At 45.9% G+C, this 18,538-nt stretch overlaps 1 protein-coding gene across 4 annotated transcripts in view; it reads left to right on the forward strand.

Annotated features, from left to right (window-relative positions):
- The window catches only part of HIVEP3 (HIVEP zinc finger 3), a 512,034-nt gene that overhangs the window by 144,496 nt on the left and 349,000 nt on the right, over positions 1 to 18,538 (forward strand). The window contains exon 1 of one of the 4 annotated variants that reach the window (XM_059729651.1): positions 2,352 to 2,559. The exons of the other annotated variants lie outside the window; for them this stretch is intronic. The gene's annotated coding sequence lies outside the window, so the exon portion shown is untranslated. Of the gene's footprint in view, positions 1 to 2,351; positions 2,560 to 18,538 lie in introns of those variants that run through there. 4 annotated transcript variants of the gene reach the window in all.

Genomic DNA, 18,538 nt, shown 5'->3' on the forward strand with positions numbered 1-18,538 from the left:
CCACCTCACTGTAACCTGGTCTAGGCCAGAACTCTCCAACTTAACTGAGAGGAAACAGCATCAAAGACCTTGCTGAAATCTAGGTAGATGACATCCACCTCCTGTCCCATAACCAGGTGGTTAGTTACATGGTCAGGTACCAGGTTGTTTAGGCATGACCTCCCCTCTACAAAGTTATGCCTGGTACTTCTCAGTACCCCACCAGATGTAAGTTTGTGGGTGATGTTCTCCTTGACAATTTTTTTTCAAAGATTTTTCCCCAGGACTGAAGTCAGACTGACTGGTCTATAGTTGGCAAAGTTATCCCTGTTTCCCTTTTTAAAGATGGGTACCATGTTTGCCTTCTTCCAGTCATTAGGGACAACACCTGAGTTCCATGATTCCTTGAACAGCCTTGCCAGAGGCACCTCTATGAGCTCAGTCAGATCTATCAGCACTCTCGGGTGAAGGTCGTCTGGACCAGCTAACTTGAAAATGTCTAATTGATCTCCTAGTATCTTTACCTGTTCTGGACTGGCTTTATGAGGACCGCTGTCATTGCCGTATTCTCTGTGCTCCTGGTCTGGCAACCAGTTCTCACCTGGTTTCAGGAATACTGATGCAAAGTAATTGTTGAGGAGCTCTGCCTTTTCACGGGGGTCAAATGTGGGTTTCCCCTCTGTTCTATAGGGGTGCCACAGTGGAGCTTGATTTTTTTTTTCTTCCTCCCTATGTACCTATAAAAGGATTTTTTTTGTCATCTTTAATTTCAGTCACCAGCTTGACTTCCATGGATGCCTTGGCTTTCCTTGTCTTGTGTTTACTGATCCTGGCCTCATGAGCATACTCTTCTCTGGATCCCAAACCATTTTTCCATTGGATGTACACTTTTTTTTTTCTTTTTTTCAGATCTCTAAAATTGAGAAAAACTGGAAAACACTTTCGGAGACCATGATCACTCACAATTGCCTTTTAAAAATAGGTTAGAGTTGCATGTGTTTAGTTCCCTAAAAAAACCATGCAGGGCAGAATCCTAATTGTACTTTACATGATCAAACAAGTTACTCAACAACATAATGGCCACTGCTGGCATTTATGAACCATTTGCAGTCCTACTTCATGAACAGTATAGATGCACAAATGTGCACATGACTACTGAGTATATGCATGAGGCCAGTGGTTCTCAACCCTTTTAACCTCATGATTCCCCCCCTCTGCCCTCCCCCCCAAAAATAAATAAATACATTCTGGAATATAGTAGCACCCTGTGGAGAAACAGCTAAAATTAGGATGGTTCCAGGTGAAGGTGGCAAGGGCAGGACTGCATCCCACCATGCCCTGCTTTATTTACATGTGGGCCTCTTCTTTTCCCTGGATCTGCACCTGAGGGGGCAATCATGGCCCCCTGCTGCTGCAGCTGCTGTTCCAATGATTCTCATGCTAGTGACCAGAGCCAAATGCCCTGACAGCCTTTTCTGCTGATCCCAAAAGCATGGGAGCATCTGGGCATGAGCTTGGCTGAAAAGTGTGGCTCTGTATCTGCCTCGGTGTGTGTGTGGGTGGGTGTACAGAAGAGTGTGCTCCTGGAAATAGAGGTGTGACCTGGGTGGAGGCTGCTGTGGGGCAGGGAGCAGCTGTGGATGCCACTTTTCCTTAGTATCTTGGGGCACTCGGCACCAGGCAGGGAGAGGATATACCATTTTCTTTCTGGCACAGGGACTGGGTGCTGCAGCATCTTTGGAATGGTCTCACAGCACCCTGAGGTGCCATGGCACCCTGATTGAGAATCACCGCCCTTGGCTGTGCTCTTGTTGGGCAGGCATGTGATTTCATTTGCACAAACAGGCCTGAGCATTATCCCCAGAAATGTAATTGGGGAAAAAAATCTATCCCCAGCCTTTGTTAGATGCTAGAGGGGGTCCTCCAGTGTTTTATCCCAATGGCCTTGCAGTTAGAGCTCTCATCCAAGAATTTGGAGACCTTGTTTCTAAACCCCCCCTAAATCAGAGGGGATTTGAGCCCGTAACTTCTGCTTTTAGCACTGTGCTTTAACCAAGAGGACACAATTCAGTCACTCTCCAGTCCCATCTCCAGACCTCTTTTTGAAAGTGACCTTCTTGGCAGCCAAGAGAGAGGGGGATATGTGGGGCCAGGAGAAAGAGAGCAAGTTGGAGGGTGTGTGGCTCAGTGAGAGGGTTGCTTCTGTGGAAGGGCAGTGTCCTTGGATTCGAACCTGGACCTTTGTTCGCAGTGGTCCTGAACATCCCCCCCTTGCACTCCATCCATTGGTGTAGCAGTTTAGCTTTATAGGGCTGGAGAGGCAGCTGCATAATCATTAGCTATGCTAGGAAGTCAGCAAGATACAGGTTCAACCCCAGGGCATGAAATTCCATTGGGCACATTTGCTGCTGATGAAGAGGTAGCTGTAGCTACATTTAACCCCTCTGTTGCTTGCCTTGCTACCACCACCACCTCTGCTGTTGTGGCTGCTCACCCTCTCATTTACCCCAATGGTACATCTGGATCCAGCCTACAAGGAGCCCTGTGGTCCAGATTTGACTTTTGGGGGGTGGGAGCAGGGTAAGTTTGACACATGAAATGGGCTTATAGCTGTAGTGTTTGTGAGATGTCTCATGATGTTATCCTAAAATTAACTAAGGATGTATGATTACACCATTTCCTTTGTCTTATTTGCAGCTGAGGATGATTTTTGTTTTCTTTATAGACATTTACCTGCTGTTAACCTAACTGAAGAATGCTGAATCTTAGAAATGAATGTATGTCTTTCCTATAGGGTTACCTTTTTACTGCTTTGATAGCCTGTGCAAATACAGATATTTTCACTAAACTTCTCTTGCCATGCCTTACAATCTGACTTTGTTTTAATAATATAATTGCTGTAGGCAATATCAAGCATAATAATGTAGTAGTAGTAATAATAATGTAATAATAATAGTTTTTGTTGCTGATTGAGTACAAAATCAAAGGTTAATATTGTAACATGATTATTTTTTGAGTAAGTCTTTGTCTTGCTGCCAGATCTTAGTAAAAGAGCCTTGGTTTTTATTTGCTGGCTTGGCTTTGGATACAATAGTAACTAAATGGACTGCAGGATCTGTCCAGAAACGTGCTGTTTTAGTGGGAGTAGCAGATTTAAAAAAAAAATTTCTTCAGCATTTTTATATAAACCAATGTGTAATTAAATAGTTTTCTGACCCTGTGGACTGGCCTTGGATGATTGCAAAATGAGGTTATCCCATGAACAACTACCATGCAGAGACCATTTTTTGTAATGATCTGTTGTATAGAAATATGAGTTGAACACAGACCTGTATTAGATTTCATACTTGGGAGTTATCAATTGCTTGATTCAGTAGCATACAGCGAGGGAAATGTTTAAAATAATTATTGTTAAAGTGATCGTTGTTGTTTTTTACCTAAAGTTTTTCATCACCTTTTAAAAAAATTATTACAAACTAATGGAAAATGAGCGTTGCACCCAGAATCTAAACAAAACCAAAAGAGTGGAATTATTCCCTGCCAGAAGAAAAAAGGGAGCTATCAGTTCATAAGACATTATTATGAGTTTTGCAAGAAGCAAGGATTTTTGCAATATCTTTTACTGGATGAACTGTGTAGCTGAGATCTGGCCTAGGTCTGGCTTTTTCTTGGACAGGTGGTGTATGTACATATGACGTTTACCGCAAAGCTGCCTAATTAGCCCTGCAGTAACGTTGCACTGTCTACATGTGCAGCCCTATCAGGCTGCAGGAAACTAATTCATTCTGCCACAGATTAGTACTTATAAATACAAGTGCTATCTTGCCACTTGTAGTTCTTCAGTGTGCAGCAACATATGCGTAGATGCTGACAGGGCTGGCTAGGGCATGAGGGTGTTTCAGTACAGAGGTTGTCTGCCAGCTAGCCCCACACTGGAGCACCCCTGTGCCACAGCCAGTTCCTCTGCAGCATGTTGAGCCAGGTTGAAGCAGCCCCAGGCTGTTGGGCTCACTCCCTTAGTCCTGTGCTAGCTGGGGATGTTGTGACCCAGCTCAAAGTACTGCAGTCCCAGGTGTACGTGTAAACACAGTGCCTGGGAGCAATAACCCCAGCACGATATGCCGTGGAGTTTATTGCTCCAGGCTAATAGCATATGTATATGTATCCAGGCCATGCTGCAAGAGGCTTGATGTTCCATAGAGAAGCTGACAAGCAGGAGGGAGGGAATCCTGGGATTAACCCTTTCACAGCTGCTTTCAGATCAGCAGCAGTCTTTGACTCTTACCTCCACTTCAACCCCATCACACTGTTTCCTGAGCAGTCACACGATGTAGACTAGACAATGGAATATGGAGGGGGATAAGGACAGAGATTAGAGCAAGGGTAAATGAGGGTTAGAATAGGGGAAGCCATGGAAGTGTAAGAATATGAAAGATGGAGAATGGTGCTGATAATGCAGGGAAGTTGGGGCCAGAGAGAAAAATAGAAGGCAAGAGAAAATGTGGTGAGTTGAGAGATAAGAAAATGTGGTGAGTTGTAGGATACTTCTGGGATAAGAAGGAAAAATTGGGAGCAAGGAGGTGTGGGGACTGGTAAAGAAAACTGGATTTGGCAGAAGGATGGAGAATGAGCGACAGATGCTAGCACTGCGAAGAAAGGAAGAGATGTGGTAGAAGACTGCAAGCGAACAAGAAGCTTTGTGGAAGCAGGGAAGGGAGTGGGGACAGGAGACGGGACAGTAAAGGTTAGGGACTGGAAATGGAGCAGGGGAATGAGGTGCGATACAAACAGGAGTGATAACAGGGTCTGTGAGGATTCGGAGGAAGACAAGGTGGGTAAGGACACCAGAGGAATGTCGGGCTGAAGAGAGTATGAATGGAGGCTTCCAAACTGAATTTTCAGCCTTATGTGATTCCATAAAAATTGTGGTCAAAGCTTCTCTCTAAAACAGGGGTGGGCAATTATTTTGGCTGGAGGGCCACTTAACAAGTTTTGGTGAGCTGTTAAGGGCCTCAAGGGTATGCCTTTTGTCAAACTGTTAAGTCCTGGCTCTTGACAAGTACCCTTTCCCCACCCCCACCTCCCCGGCCATCATCTTGGGACTAGACTAGAACTCCTACCCTATCAGAATCTGATCAAAGGGTGGTAGTTGTTGAACCTGTTGGCCCTTCCCTGGACTCTAGCCCTGTTGCCAGGCCAGTGAGATTCTGCTAGGATTGGCCCTCCATCCTGCTAGCCCACGCTCACTCAAAGGTCTACTCTCTTGGGTCCCTCAGTAGGTCTCTTATACTGATCCCCTCTGCCTGGGCGTAACCTGGACCCACAGTAGGTCTTCTGTGCTGAGCTCCTTAATCTGTGCTCCCCCAGGCCTCACAATAGATCTTATGATCCTAGCCCTTAGCTCAGGTCCCTAGGAACCTCTTGCAGCCCCTTAGTTCCTCCTCAACCCTCCAGACTGCTTCAGCTGTCCTCTCGGTGGTGGTGCTCCAGAGCTGTAGTCCTTCTGTGGAGGTGGTGTTTTTTCAGCAGGCTCCAGATCTTACTGCTTCTCACAGGGCCTGGGCTTATACCTGCTTTATAAGCAGGGCCTGGGCTTTTACCAGTCCTCCTCCTGAGTCAGATGACCAGGGATACTGGTTGTCTCTGATTTTTAAAAAAAAAAAAATCCCATTTTTTGGTTTAAAAAAAAAAAAAGGAACCCCAAATCTACATTTCTTGTGATTTTTTTAAATGAAATGCCACTAATATATATATGTTAGTGGTGTTTCATTTAATGGATTTGGGATTACTTTTTTTAACCGAAAATTTGAGCGTTTTTAAATCAGAGAAAACCAGGATCCCTGCAGATGACTCCCTTTATTAGGCCTAGCCTCACCTGCAGGCTCCCTTGGTCAGCTGACTCCCAATCAACCCTGGCCTACGCTTGCTGGTGGCTTCACAGGCTGCCTGACCTCTTAACGTGGCAGGTACCACAAGAGCCCTACCGCGCAACCCCAACTTCAGGCATTCTCTTTCAAAACCAGAGGTTTCTTACTTTCCATAAACTTGTTTTAAAACATGCTAATAACGTTCATAATGTTTCCTCTGGTCCCTTTGCTATGAGTCCATATAGTACAGGAGTGGGAAAAGTATGGCCCATGGGCCAGATCCTGCCCATGGACAGACTTTGCTTTGTCCATGGTGGGTCCCTTAGTCCCACCTGGCCTGGATGCTGTCTGGCCCATGGCACGACCCACTACCCCCTGGGCACACAGCAGGGCTGGGGCAACTCTGCAGCTGGACTGCCTTTCTAGACAGCCCAGGTAGTAGTGCCTCTTTCCAGCTTCCATTGACTCTGGTCCTGGCCCTTTGGCACTGGTAGGGATCCGGGCACACAGCTTTGACAGCAGGTTACTGTGCACCTGTCCCGGACTTGACCCAGCAGAACGGACCAGCTCAAAACCAACTGGAACCCATAAGCACAGCCCCGACCTGGTCCATGCTGTGCCTGCTCCAGACTCTCCCACCCACACTGAGCAGCAGCAGTGGTGGTGGTGGCAGCCAGGCAAAAGCTGCTGTTCAGTTTGGAGGAAAGCGGCCCCTCCCCTTCATCGCTGCTGGGCCCTTCTTGCTGCAGCTACCTGGAGCCCACATGTAGGCTGCCCTGTGGCTCCTCAGCACTGCCACCGCTGCCTCCAGGCCACCCAGTGGGGCAGCAGTGGCAGTGCAGAGGAGCCAAAGGGCAGCCCAGGTGCAGGCTCTGGGTGGCTCCAGCAAGAAGGATGAATGGGAGAAGGCTGAAGAAGGCTCCAGCTGTGGTGAATGGGAGGGGCTGCTCTTCCCCCACAGTGAACAGCAGCTTCTGCGTGGCTGTTGCCACTGCCACTGCTCAGCATGGGTGGGCAAGTCTGGAGCAAGCACAGGGCAGGCTGGGGTTGGGGCTGTGCGTGTAGGTTCTGGCTGGTTTGAAGCTTGTCCACTCCACCAGGTTGAATCTGGTGTGGGCACAGGGCAGGCTGGGGTGAGGGCTGTGTGCCTGGGTCCCCACCAGTACCATGGTGCTGGGGCCAGTGGCAGCGGCAGTCAGAAGGGACTGCCACGGGGGCTCTCCAGCACACTTAGCAGCAGACCCGAAAGTGGACCAGAAGCACTTCCAGTCCACTTCTGGGTCTGCCGGGGAGTGTGCTGGGGGGACCCCCGTGCACCCTTGGCTCAGTGACTGGTGCCTCCTGGGTCTGCGGGGGGGCCACCCGGGGTCCCCCCCATGGCTGATTGCCAAGCCAGGGAGGTGCGGGGGGATGGGGGGGTCCCCAGGGCGTCCCCCGGTGGACCCGGAAGTGGACTTGAAGTACAGTGGTCCACTTCTGGGTTCAGCACTTATTATGTGGAGGGCCCCCACATGCTCCTGTGGGACGCTCCCTCTGCCCCAGCATCACAGTGATCACAAGCTGCGCTGGTACCTTGAGGTATGTAGAAAAAAATTTTAAAGCTGTAACTATGTCTGAATCGCTGATTTTCTAAATCAGCATTGAATCTTCAGAATAGAATTTGTCTGAATTGAATCAGGGACAGTGGTCCGAATCAATAAATTGAATCACTTTCCCTGATTCAGGCTGAATGCGAATGCAAATTGAATAGGGCCTGCTTTGCACGGCCCTAGTTAGTACTTCATATTAGAGGTGCTAAAGTATATGGGTACTATATGCAAATTACTGCAGCTATGTTTATTTCAAGGTTGTTGTTTTTTTTTCTTCCAAATTTGCTCTTCCTTCCATGTGCTTAGGGAGACCAGGATCTGACAGTTAAGGGGGGGTATCATAGAAAATTAGGGTTGGAAGAATCCTCAGGAGGTCATCTAGTCCAATTCCCTGCTCAAAGCATGAGCAGCCCCAGCCAGATCATCCTAGCCAAAGCTCTGTGTAGTTCAGTCTTGAAAACCTCCAAAGACGGAAAGTGCACTACCTGTGGGTAACCTGTTCCAGTGTTTTACTACCCTCCTAGTGAGAAAAATTCTTCCTGATATGTAACCTAAAGTCCCCTTGCTGCAACTTGAAACCATTGCTCCTTGTTCTGTCATCTGTCACCACTGAGCACAGTTCAGCTCCATCTTCTTTTGAACCCTGCTTCAGGTAGTTGAAGGCTGCTATGAAATCCCTCCTCAGTCTTCTCTTCTCCATACTAAATAAGCCCAATTCCCTCAGCCTTTCCTCTTAAGTCATGTCCACCCATCCCCTCCCCAATTTTGTTGCCTTCTGCTGGATCCTCTCCAATTTGTCCACATCCTTTCTCTAGCTGGGGTGGAGGTGAACTGACCACAGTTCTGTAGCTGCACAGAACTGCAGCTGTGGCCTCACCAGTGCTGAATAGAGGGGAATAATCACTTCCCTTGACCTGGTGGCAACAGACCTACCAATGCAAGGGGAAGTAATTGGTGGGAACAGATGGTGAAGGGGCTACCTGACCCCCAGATTCATTTTCCCTGCTGTAGCAGTGGGAGGGAGACCAATTCAAAACAAACCTCCAATATTTAGATTCCATACCTGGAAAATTAAATCAAATTTATAAACCTTCCAAATATAGAATCTAATTATTGGGGGGGAGGGGGGGGAACAGGTCTTCTTGTAATCAGGGTAAGCTTATATTCAGGTATAATCAGTAAATTAGGAGGCAGACCTAGTACAAACAGGGGTTATTTATTTAGAAAACAAATTAATATTAAAGGTACACCAGCTGAGAAGATGAGTGCCTTCAGGTTTACATTACATGGAAAGGCACTTGCCATTCTTTGATACAGACCTTCAGTATAACTGGTCTGCAGCTACAGAATCACAGACCAGTCAAAGTCCTTTAAGAAACGTCTTCCCAGAACTGTGGTGGCATGATCAGGGACATCTGCACTGACACTTGTGTCATGGGAGAAGAGCATTGCACAAAGCTACGTTACCCTGTGCTGTGTACCAAGTGCACAGAGCAACACTTGACTGATATTCCCTCTTCTATAAGGTTTCTCATTTTGAAGAGCTGATGAGTATCAGGAGAAATAGTTGAAACAGGTGGATGAAAAGCAGTAAGCATCATTTGCCAAACTGAAAAATGGCAAAGATGGTAGGGAAGGAAGTATTCAAACACTGCAAACAAATAGTAGGAAGGTAAACCACTGAAAATCAACTCAGAGGTCTTGAGAAACCAAACAGCAAAACCAACTTAACACTGTAAGTTCTTGACCTGGGAAATATTTGCTATTGGTTATAATAGATGTAACTACAATCCTTCCTACTTAAGTCAAAGGGAACACTTATTGTTGTAACCTATTATACTGTATATCTATTAGCCAGTGTTGGGAAGATCTGATCCTATTATTGTATTTGTTTTGCTCATCAAAGAGTTGAAGGTATTTAAAATGTATGGATATATTTTCTAACTTCACACTGGATTGAAGACTCCTTTGCCATGTGGAATATGCATACTCACCTGGGGCATTAAGAGGGGGAACGGGGATATCACCCTGCTAGGAGTCTTTGCCATTACAGTGGCAGTCCTGTGCTGCTTCTGCCCAGCCACAGGAGGCAGTGTCACACCAAGTGTATATCTAGAGAAGGGGTTATAAACATTTTTGGACAGAGTGACAAAGATACCTGCAAACTCAACTTGTAAGATGCTGGCATGCCAGGGGCAGATGGCAGAGGAGCTGCAAAGGGCCTTATCCTTGTTGTGGCAATGCAACCCTGAATCTTTCCCCACTGTCTGCCCCAAGGTGCACGTGCTGGCCATGGAGCCCAGGTTACTCACAACAGGCCTCATGGAGGCTGCAAGTAGCTGCACCAGGGTGTGTGGCACCCCAGCTCAGGTCACTGCTGCTGGTGGATGCACATGTGCCTCTAGGCAGATAGTGGGGAAGGGGCTAGGCTGCCCTATAATAACAAGACTTGGGCCCCTCACAGCTCCCCTGTGATCTGTCCTGAGGTGTGCATGCAAAACAAAGTGCCTTTGCATGCCATGCTCTGGCACGCATGTTGGGGGTTGCCTACTCTTGATCTAGAGGGAGGGAGGCAAGTGGAGTGAGCAGAAGGGTGCTATTCCCATACCCCCAGGAGCCTTGCAGCCTTATGTCCAATATATGTATATGGGGTAGAGGGGAAGGCAGTGAACAGGGCACCAGCTCGCATGGAACCCAGCCACAAGGTTGCAGCTGCGGAAGTGGCTACAGCAGTGGCAGCAGTACCCTGGGAAGGTAAGCCTTTTCTCCTTACCTATATCTGGTTTTCCCTGCTTCTCTCTGGTCTGCAATGGTCATCATACTCTGTGCCCTCCCACCCCATTAAACTCTGTATTCTTATAAATTATGATTTTTTTCTGTGTTTAGATCTGCTCTAAGAAACTTGATAATCAAAGATTTTTGTCTGTGTTGTCAGTATATTTAGATTTTTTGTGGCCAAATCCTCTGAAAAAGTGGCTCTTAGAATTTTGAAGACCATTCATCACATAGCTCAAACAATAGTAGGAAAGTTGAATCTCAGGTCCAAACTACAACAGTGTCATTGATTATATAACACAAATTCCTTCCCTCTCCCACTAAACTCCCCAGCATTGGGGTGGTGTAGGATTGAACTTTATAGTAGTAGCACTTTGGTTTGCTGTTATGCAAGTTTATTTAGTCTCCTGGTTAAGAAACTATCTCAATTTGACCCTTTCTAGACAAGCTCATTTGTAGAGAATATTTCCTCACCTGTCATTCCCCAAGTGGTCCAGCAGGGTCTTTTGGCCAACTCAGAGAGGTTATCAAAGTGTTACCGAATAAAGGACGAAGACTTTTTTTTCCCCGCAGCTTCTAAGTTTGGAAAGCATGTGCCTTGGTTTTAATATAAAGTGCCCATTGATGCAAGATGCCACAAATAAAGAGCACTTTTCTTTTTTCTTTGGCACTGAGTCATTTGTACAGTTAGTTTTGAGAAAAGTGAATGCATTTGTGTGTGTGTGTGGGGGGGGGGGGGGGGGATGTAGTAATACAGGCACTACTGGAAACCCTGGTAGAATAGATTTATTTAGCAATCGGTGGATCCTGCCATACCTGTCTTTTATTTAATGCCTTGTCAGAATTTTGGTGCAACTCCCTATCCTTTTTTTTTTTCATTGACAGGTATCTTGAAATAGAGCCACATGTATATAAAAAGATCCAGACACACAGAGATATAGACAACGATAAGATACTGTTATATAGCTGCATTGTTTTAGAGCTTTGCTCCAGAATGTTATATAATTACAGCGTTTGGTTCCACTACTATAAATATTAATAGTAATTAGCATTTTTCATCCATTGATCTCAAAGTGGATCACAAAGGTGGGTGAGTATCATTATCCTTTTTTTAAAGATGGGGCAACTGAGATAGGTAGGCAATTACTTGCCAAATGTTAAATAATGAAACAGTGGAAGATATGAAAACAGTGTCTAGGTGTCTCGATTCCTGGTTAGCTACTCTATTCCCCCATATGCAATGAGACCTTTTATTAGTAAAATAACTCACCCTATTTCTCTTTAGCATCAGAATATCTATAAGAGTTTGGCCTGCTGTAATCTTAGAATACATTTAAATCCACATCTGCAGGGTTGGGATGGGGGGGGGGGGGTGGTATTATTCATATATAGTTGTTTCCATGGCAGTTACCTGTTTTTTGGACTTTTCTGGTATAAGATGTATGGAAAGTTTTTCTAAATGTAACTTAAAAAAATTCTTGGGAGAGGACTGTTCCAGAAGGAGGAGAATAGAAAAGGTTAGCATCGTCTCTGGTTTCCTGACTGGCCAGGCACCATTGGCATGTGGATATAATTTGTTTCCTGTGACTGTTTGAATGACCTTCAAGTCATTAGTGTAATTTGGCTGTTGTATTGTTATGGACTTTGGTCCCCACATCTGTTACTTTGCAGACACATTTTTTTTACACCAAAGATGTTCATATGTCTGCCTGCCTAACTAATATATCTGTTGATCTTTCTGGCTCTCTGCCTGCCAGGTTAGTGTAATATTTAAACTTAATGTAATATTTGCAGCTGACGGCTAAAAGGGCTTAATTGTGACACTGTATTAGTGAAAGTAGTGCATTTGGATGGCTAACCCCCTATCATCTCATGCTTTAATATTATCAGCATTTTTTGTGACAATTTCAGCTCAAAAATGTCAACATGTTCCTTTCCAACTCAGTATGTAGTGTTGAAGCCCTGTGAATGAATGTGTCTTTCATCGATTCCTCTTACTGTCATGGGTCCACTCTGCATTTAATTCATATTTTATAAAAATTGGCTATGGTGTCAGAGAGATACAAGTGCCTGAATTGCATCCCTGGCTTCCATACAGCCATGGGTTTAAATACCGACATTGTCCTAACAGCCTCATCAGTATTCCTCAGTTCTGTTGAAAAGCTGAGTTCCACACATATAAATGAATGATAGACCTAAGGGCGGGCTCCAAGCTTCAAAGCCCAGCTGGGACAATGTCCCTCTGCTCCAGCAGCAGGCAGCTTCTGGCTCCAGCTCTGCAATTGCTGGTGGTTCTGCGAACCCCACTATGAATGTTGCTGTGGCATTGGTGGCAATTACAGATACTTGTAGCATCTGCAACTGCGGCCCTCTGTCTCCAGGCTTTTTAGTCCAGCATGGGTATTATACATGCAGACATTTCTGCATCTCATTTTTAAAAATGTGTCGTCTTTGCCAGCCTCAGGGCATATGCATCATATTTAATCACGGCTGCATAGCCCTCCAAAATGGTCACTCCATCCAAACAGCAGCCTTCAGTCAAGTTACAGAAAAGCACCCTGTGCCCCAAGGTCAAGATGCTGTGGACAAAATTCTCTTTTACTGCTAAGAAATGTCAGTTGAACTCACACGATCATTATGTGTCTAAGTCGTTCCATAACCCTTATGGATACGGACTGTGTTGTTTGGAAATCATTTGAGTGGCAGTCCTCATTACAGTACTTCATGAAGGAGAGGCCTCTTGGAAGACACGGCACAGTCCTCTAACAGAAAGGAGCATGTGCCTAAATTCATAATGAGGGAAAAGGAAGCCCGGGTGATTGGTTGTACCAAACCTCAAGACTGTTGACTTTTTCTTTCAGAAATAAGAGAGCCCGCATGTGTACAATCATGAGCAGTTTTCAGCCCTCTGTCACCAGTCTACCTCTTGAAATGGGACACTGATTGTCTCACTGCATTATCAACTCTCTCATGAAATCACACTTCCCCTTTGATATCTCTCACTGCACACCTGGCTTGCACACCTGGATTGGGTTCCGTTTGTTTCAGATCACCTGGGGCCTGCAAGTTAGAGTCCCCTCCCACTTGTACTGGTGCCAATCTCTTGAGGCAGATCCTGCCCTCTGTTACTAAAATGTAATCCAGACTGTTTCCAGGTTTTACAGTGGTAGAACTCCAGGTAGATGTCAGTGTCTGTTGTAACTTGGCACTAAAGAGTCATTGGGTAAAATGCATAAATACCCTTGGAGGAAAGGGCAAAAATGAAAGGTTTCTTCCCTTTTTTCCTGGGCTAAAGATCCCCGTTGCTTGCTTTCCTTCTTAGCCTGTGAGTCTTCTTCTCTTGTTTGCCTAGTGGGCCAGCTTCAAGAAGAAGGGAATGCAAGGTCCTCACAATCATATCTTCTACATAGCTTTCAGCTTCAGGCACTCTGGTTTGATGGGCATTTTTACACAAGTGAGTATCGTAGCACCGGGCACTTTGAAAAGTGCCGGGCACTGTGATGCATGTAGCTGTATTAAAGGTGAAATGCATGTCAGTGCTGAGAAAATGGTGGTGGCGCGGTTTTAAACTAAAACACATAGAAGGTGCTTTAGTTAAAAAAATGCACCGCTGCCTTTTTTTGTGCGCTGACATGCATTTCACCACTTATACAACTGAATGCAATGCAGCGCAGTGCACGTCAGCTCGCGTGCGGAGCATACTTGATTAATTGAATCTGCTCTGAAGCAGTGGATCTCTGGCATGTCACAGGACACAAATGTATGTGTATAAATGCCTATGATGTGTGAGTCTAAAGATCCTGGGGCAGAACAGGGCATACAATCAAAGTGCCCCTGGTCTTGGACACCAAAGAGTGGGTCAGGAGCAGTGGGCCTTGAACTCTCCTAGAAATGCTTTTTTGCATGTGTTTTTCCTTGCTCCCCAACTTGTTCCCACATGGAGCTTTCCAAGAAAATCATTCTTCCTCTCTTAGATTACTACTGCGAGTAAGTAAAGCATGTGGACTCCAAGATGAACATGAGTCGGCAGTGTGACGAAGCCATCAGAAAAGCTAATGGCACTTAATCGTGCATCAGCAGATGCATGACAAATAGGTCCAAGGAGGTGATACTTCCCCTCTATCGGGCGCTGGTCAGACCGCAGTTGGTGTACTGCGTGCAATTCTGGGCACCGCACTTCAAGAGGGATGCGGATAACCTGGAGAGGGTCCAGAGAAGGGCCACTCATATAGTTAAGGGCTTGCAGGCCAAGCCCTATGAGGAGAGACTAGAGAACCTGGACCCTTTCAGCCTCCGCAAGAGAAGGTTGAGAGGTGACCTTGTGGCTGCCTATAAGTTCATCACGGGGGCACAGAAGGGAATTGGCGAGGTTTTATTCACCAAGGCGCCCCCGGGGGTTACAAGAAATAATGGCCACAAGCTAGCATAGAGCAGATTTAGACTGGACATTAGGAAGAACTTCTTCACAGTTCGAGTGGCCAAGGTCTGGAACGGGCTCCCAAGGGAGGTGGTGCTCTCCCCTACCCTGGGGGTCTTCAAGAGGAGGTTGGATAGGCATCTAGCTGGGGTCATCTAGACCCAGCACTCTTTCCTGCCTATGCAGGGGGTCGGACTCGATGATCTTTTGAGGTCCCTTCCAACCCTAACATCTATGAATCTATGTCATGTTGAGTATCTATTTACACTTTGCTTCACGTGAGAGGTGATAAAGGTTCTTTAAAGTAGTGGCTATGAAGGCTGGTTGGGGAAAGGGAGGGGTGGTGAGTTATAATATTTCTTGCTGAGGTACCCTGGGGCAGCAGAGTCCATCATGAGTCACAGAGAGCCCCTTTGCAGGAAGGGGTGCATGGATAAGGATGGAGAGCAGTCTACCCTAGGGTGCTGGAGAACCTGGCCAAACACTATCACCTTATGAGTGACATGCCACACGTAAGCTTCATAGAAACTAGCTTACAAATGTTTTACAGTTTTCAGGCAACATCTTTGTGGCTGATTGACCACTTTTAACCAATTAATTGCACAATAAATGTGTCAGAGGCCCCATATTCTAATAAGCATCAAGGCTTTTCCAACAGTTGTGTGTTAGACATCTAGTGGCTGAATCAGGATTTAGCTCTATAGCTCTACTGACTTTTGGTCACTATATTCATGGATTTAAATCTAGGGACTATTGTTTTAAGCTTCCTGGCTCATTCCACTAGTAATGGTGATATAGGGTAGTATTATACCAAGCTCAAGAGATCTAGGATTTACAAAGTCTAAATTGTACCCCAATCAGGAAGGTGCTTCCCAGCAACGTGATGAAGCATTGGCTCAGCAGAGAGAGAGCACCCCTGCTATTACAAGGCCGCTTTCTGACATATCATAGGTCAGGAGGATAAGGCACCGGGGTTCAGGCAGTCTGGCATAATTGTTAGGCCATCAAGGGATGGAAGGGCTTGGGGCTGGGTCAAAGAGCAGGTGACAGATCCAGAAGGAGAGTCCAAGATACAGTCCAGGGTCAGGATATGGGGGTCAGATACTGAGAATGAATCTGGACAGCAATCCATGGGGCAAAGTCCAAAATTGAAAACCAGGGTCAGGAAGCAGGAGGCTGCCACAGAAGAACTGTTGACTGACCTGCAGATGCAGGATCCTAGCTGGTGCTAAATGGATAGGTAGTGCTCCCAGCAGCCAATGAGGATGCTTGCTGCTCCTAAACTGGGGCAGAGTTAAATACCTGGGGCTTGCTGCAGGTGTGGCTGCTGCAGAATTTGGTTCAGGTTGGCCTGATTGCTCAGAGTCCCTGACAAGGGCTGTCCAACTTCTAAGCTGCAAGGGGTCACATGTCCCCTGGGCCTTACAACATGTGCGAGCAGACATTCTTCTCCTGTTGGCCACTGGTGTGGCATGCTGTGCAGCAGGCACCTCCCCACCACCACATTGACTATATTGTCCCACCTGTGGATGGAAGAGCCTGTGAACCTCAGCAAGAGCAGCAGGAGAACAATAGGAAGAGAGGTACCTGGACTGGGAGCCCAGGGGCTGGAGAAGAGGGGGAGAGAGAGAAAGTGTGTGTGTGTGTGTGTGTGTGTGTGTGTGTGTGTGTGTGTGTGTGTGTGTGTCACAAGTTAACCCTTCATGGTCTGGACTTGGCTCATGGGCCACCAGTTTGATAGCCCTGTAATGGCAGGAATCCTTGGAGGCTTCCCAATCAAATAAAGGGCTGGCTCATTCTCTTTTATGTTGTAAGACTTTACAGTTTTCATGTTCAAGGTGAAATAGGTGAAATGATACAGAATACAGGTGCTTTGAGATGATTTGGATAAAATATTAGGATCATTTTCCTAAGTTTGGCAGTGGCCCTTTAACAAACTGGGACAGTAACAGAATACGCCTTTCTTACTTCCAAAAGAAAAGAAAATATTTCTGAAGAGTGTTGCTGGTTTGAGTCCTCAGTGAAAGGTTCCATAATTGCTGGTTAACTGACCTGGTAAACAGACCCTTGTGTAGACTTGCTGTAATTGAGGGTGTGTGGGTCATGCCGTTTAATTACTGTCTGACTGCTTGGAATAGAAACCTTTCCACAGCCGCAGAATCACTCTGCATCTGATTAAGTAAACAAATTGGCAGTTACCAATCTGTGTTACGTTTGACAGAAGGATTCGCTCACACAGAACGTGCAGATAGAAAGAGAGGTGTATTGCCAGGGCAGCCAGAGGCTTCGTGGGCAAGTCTCCCACTCATCTGGCAAGAAAGGACCTAATTAAACTCCCAAACGTAACCTGTCCCAGACAGAACAGCTTTCACGCCAATTGTGCTGTCACTAAAAGATCAAATTAGAAACCAGAGAAGCTGGACTTAAGTTAAAAGGCATTTTGGGGTCCCATGGTGTCTCCACAACCTCTCCTCCCATCCCAGGAGTATTGTCTAGACTGGAGCCCTCTGTGCTTTTTCCTAGGTGGAGTGTCTCTTTAAGAAAGAACCAGATTTAGGGGTTGGGGAGCATTCATTTTTTTCCCCCCGAAAGGAGAAGAGAACAGCACCAGGGGCAGGAGGAAGGAGCAGTACAGACTGTTATAGAGGGAGGCTTCTTAGAAAATGGATTAATTGATTGAAGGATCAGGTAAGGGAAAGGACTGAAAAAACCTAGATGGCTAAATCATTGGGGTTGGGAGTGCCACCTACTACAAGTCCAGAAATCTCTGGAAATCTTTGTGACTGTCAGTTCAGGTGGAAACTGGGATAGGTAGGGTCTCTGCCACCTCAGTAATCTGCTTGAATTCCTATTTGCTGTTAGAATAGCAGTGTATGTAAAGGGAAGCAGGACGTGTGAAGGGTATTCAAGGCAAAAGGCTGGACTAATAGAGGACAGTGGCAGTAGAGATGCTCATTAACAGAATAGGCTTTTCCAAGATTTGAATGAACTTAAAGACAGAATATAAAAATCACTGGGTGCGTCTACACATTCATTAATGTGCTTTTGCTACTGCACATTAAATTTAGTACCTCTAATGTGAGATACCAAATAAATGCACGTTAGGATGCCCTAATGCACTGTAGAGAAAGCACACTTTTTTTTTTTTAGTGACTCTTAAAATGCCGTATTATCACTAGCGTATTAGCGTGGTTTTTGACGTGACACTTTAATGCGCAGTAAAAATAGGCTACTGCGCATCAAAGTGCATGTATAGATGTACACACTAGTTAACAATTTGGGTTTCCAGCCAAGAGGTGAATCAGAAACTAATAACAGCACTGTATTGTCGAGGTTTCTGGTATGCAACTATTGCCCTCAGTGCACTGGGCACCTGCATCCAAAGGAGGATATAGTTCTCACCCTGAAAAGTTTGTGGACCTGGAATTAACCAACTGCATGCAATGGCAGGCTGTAACCACTCTGCTTGCATGCTGTGTACCTGCCTTGATTGTTTTTGTCATTTGACGTTATTAGATCTTCAGGCAAGGGGCAGGTCTGCACATTGCTTAATACATAGCATGTTGTCATAGTACAAACAACGTTAATGAAGAGCTCCAAGCAGGATTATCAAGAGAAACCTATCTGTAAGGTCCTTATGACATTGAATGTCAGCACTGATTCTTCAGTGCCTGATTTCCTGCTGAGTCTTCGTGACATTTGGCAATGGACAGTAGATATCATGTACAGTGTCATAATAGTTTATCCTTCATTTGTTAAGAAAAAATGAACATGGACATGGATAGCCTGCTTCCCTCTGCTCTGCTCTTGACTTTTCTCTTAATGCAGCCTCCATTCCTTTTATCTGCTCCTGGGCCAGTGATTTCCCCCTGCTTTCCCATAGGTCTGGCAACCTCCTCCAAAACCCACTC

Source organism: Alligator mississippiensis, chromosome 6 (genome assembly GCF_030867095.1).
Source record: "Alligator mississippiensis isolate rAllMis1 chromosome 6, rAllMis1, whole genome shotgun sequence".
In the NCBI taxonomy this organism is placed as follows: domain Eukaryota; kingdom Metazoa; phylum Chordata; order Crocodylia; family Alligatoridae; genus Alligator; species Alligator mississippiensis.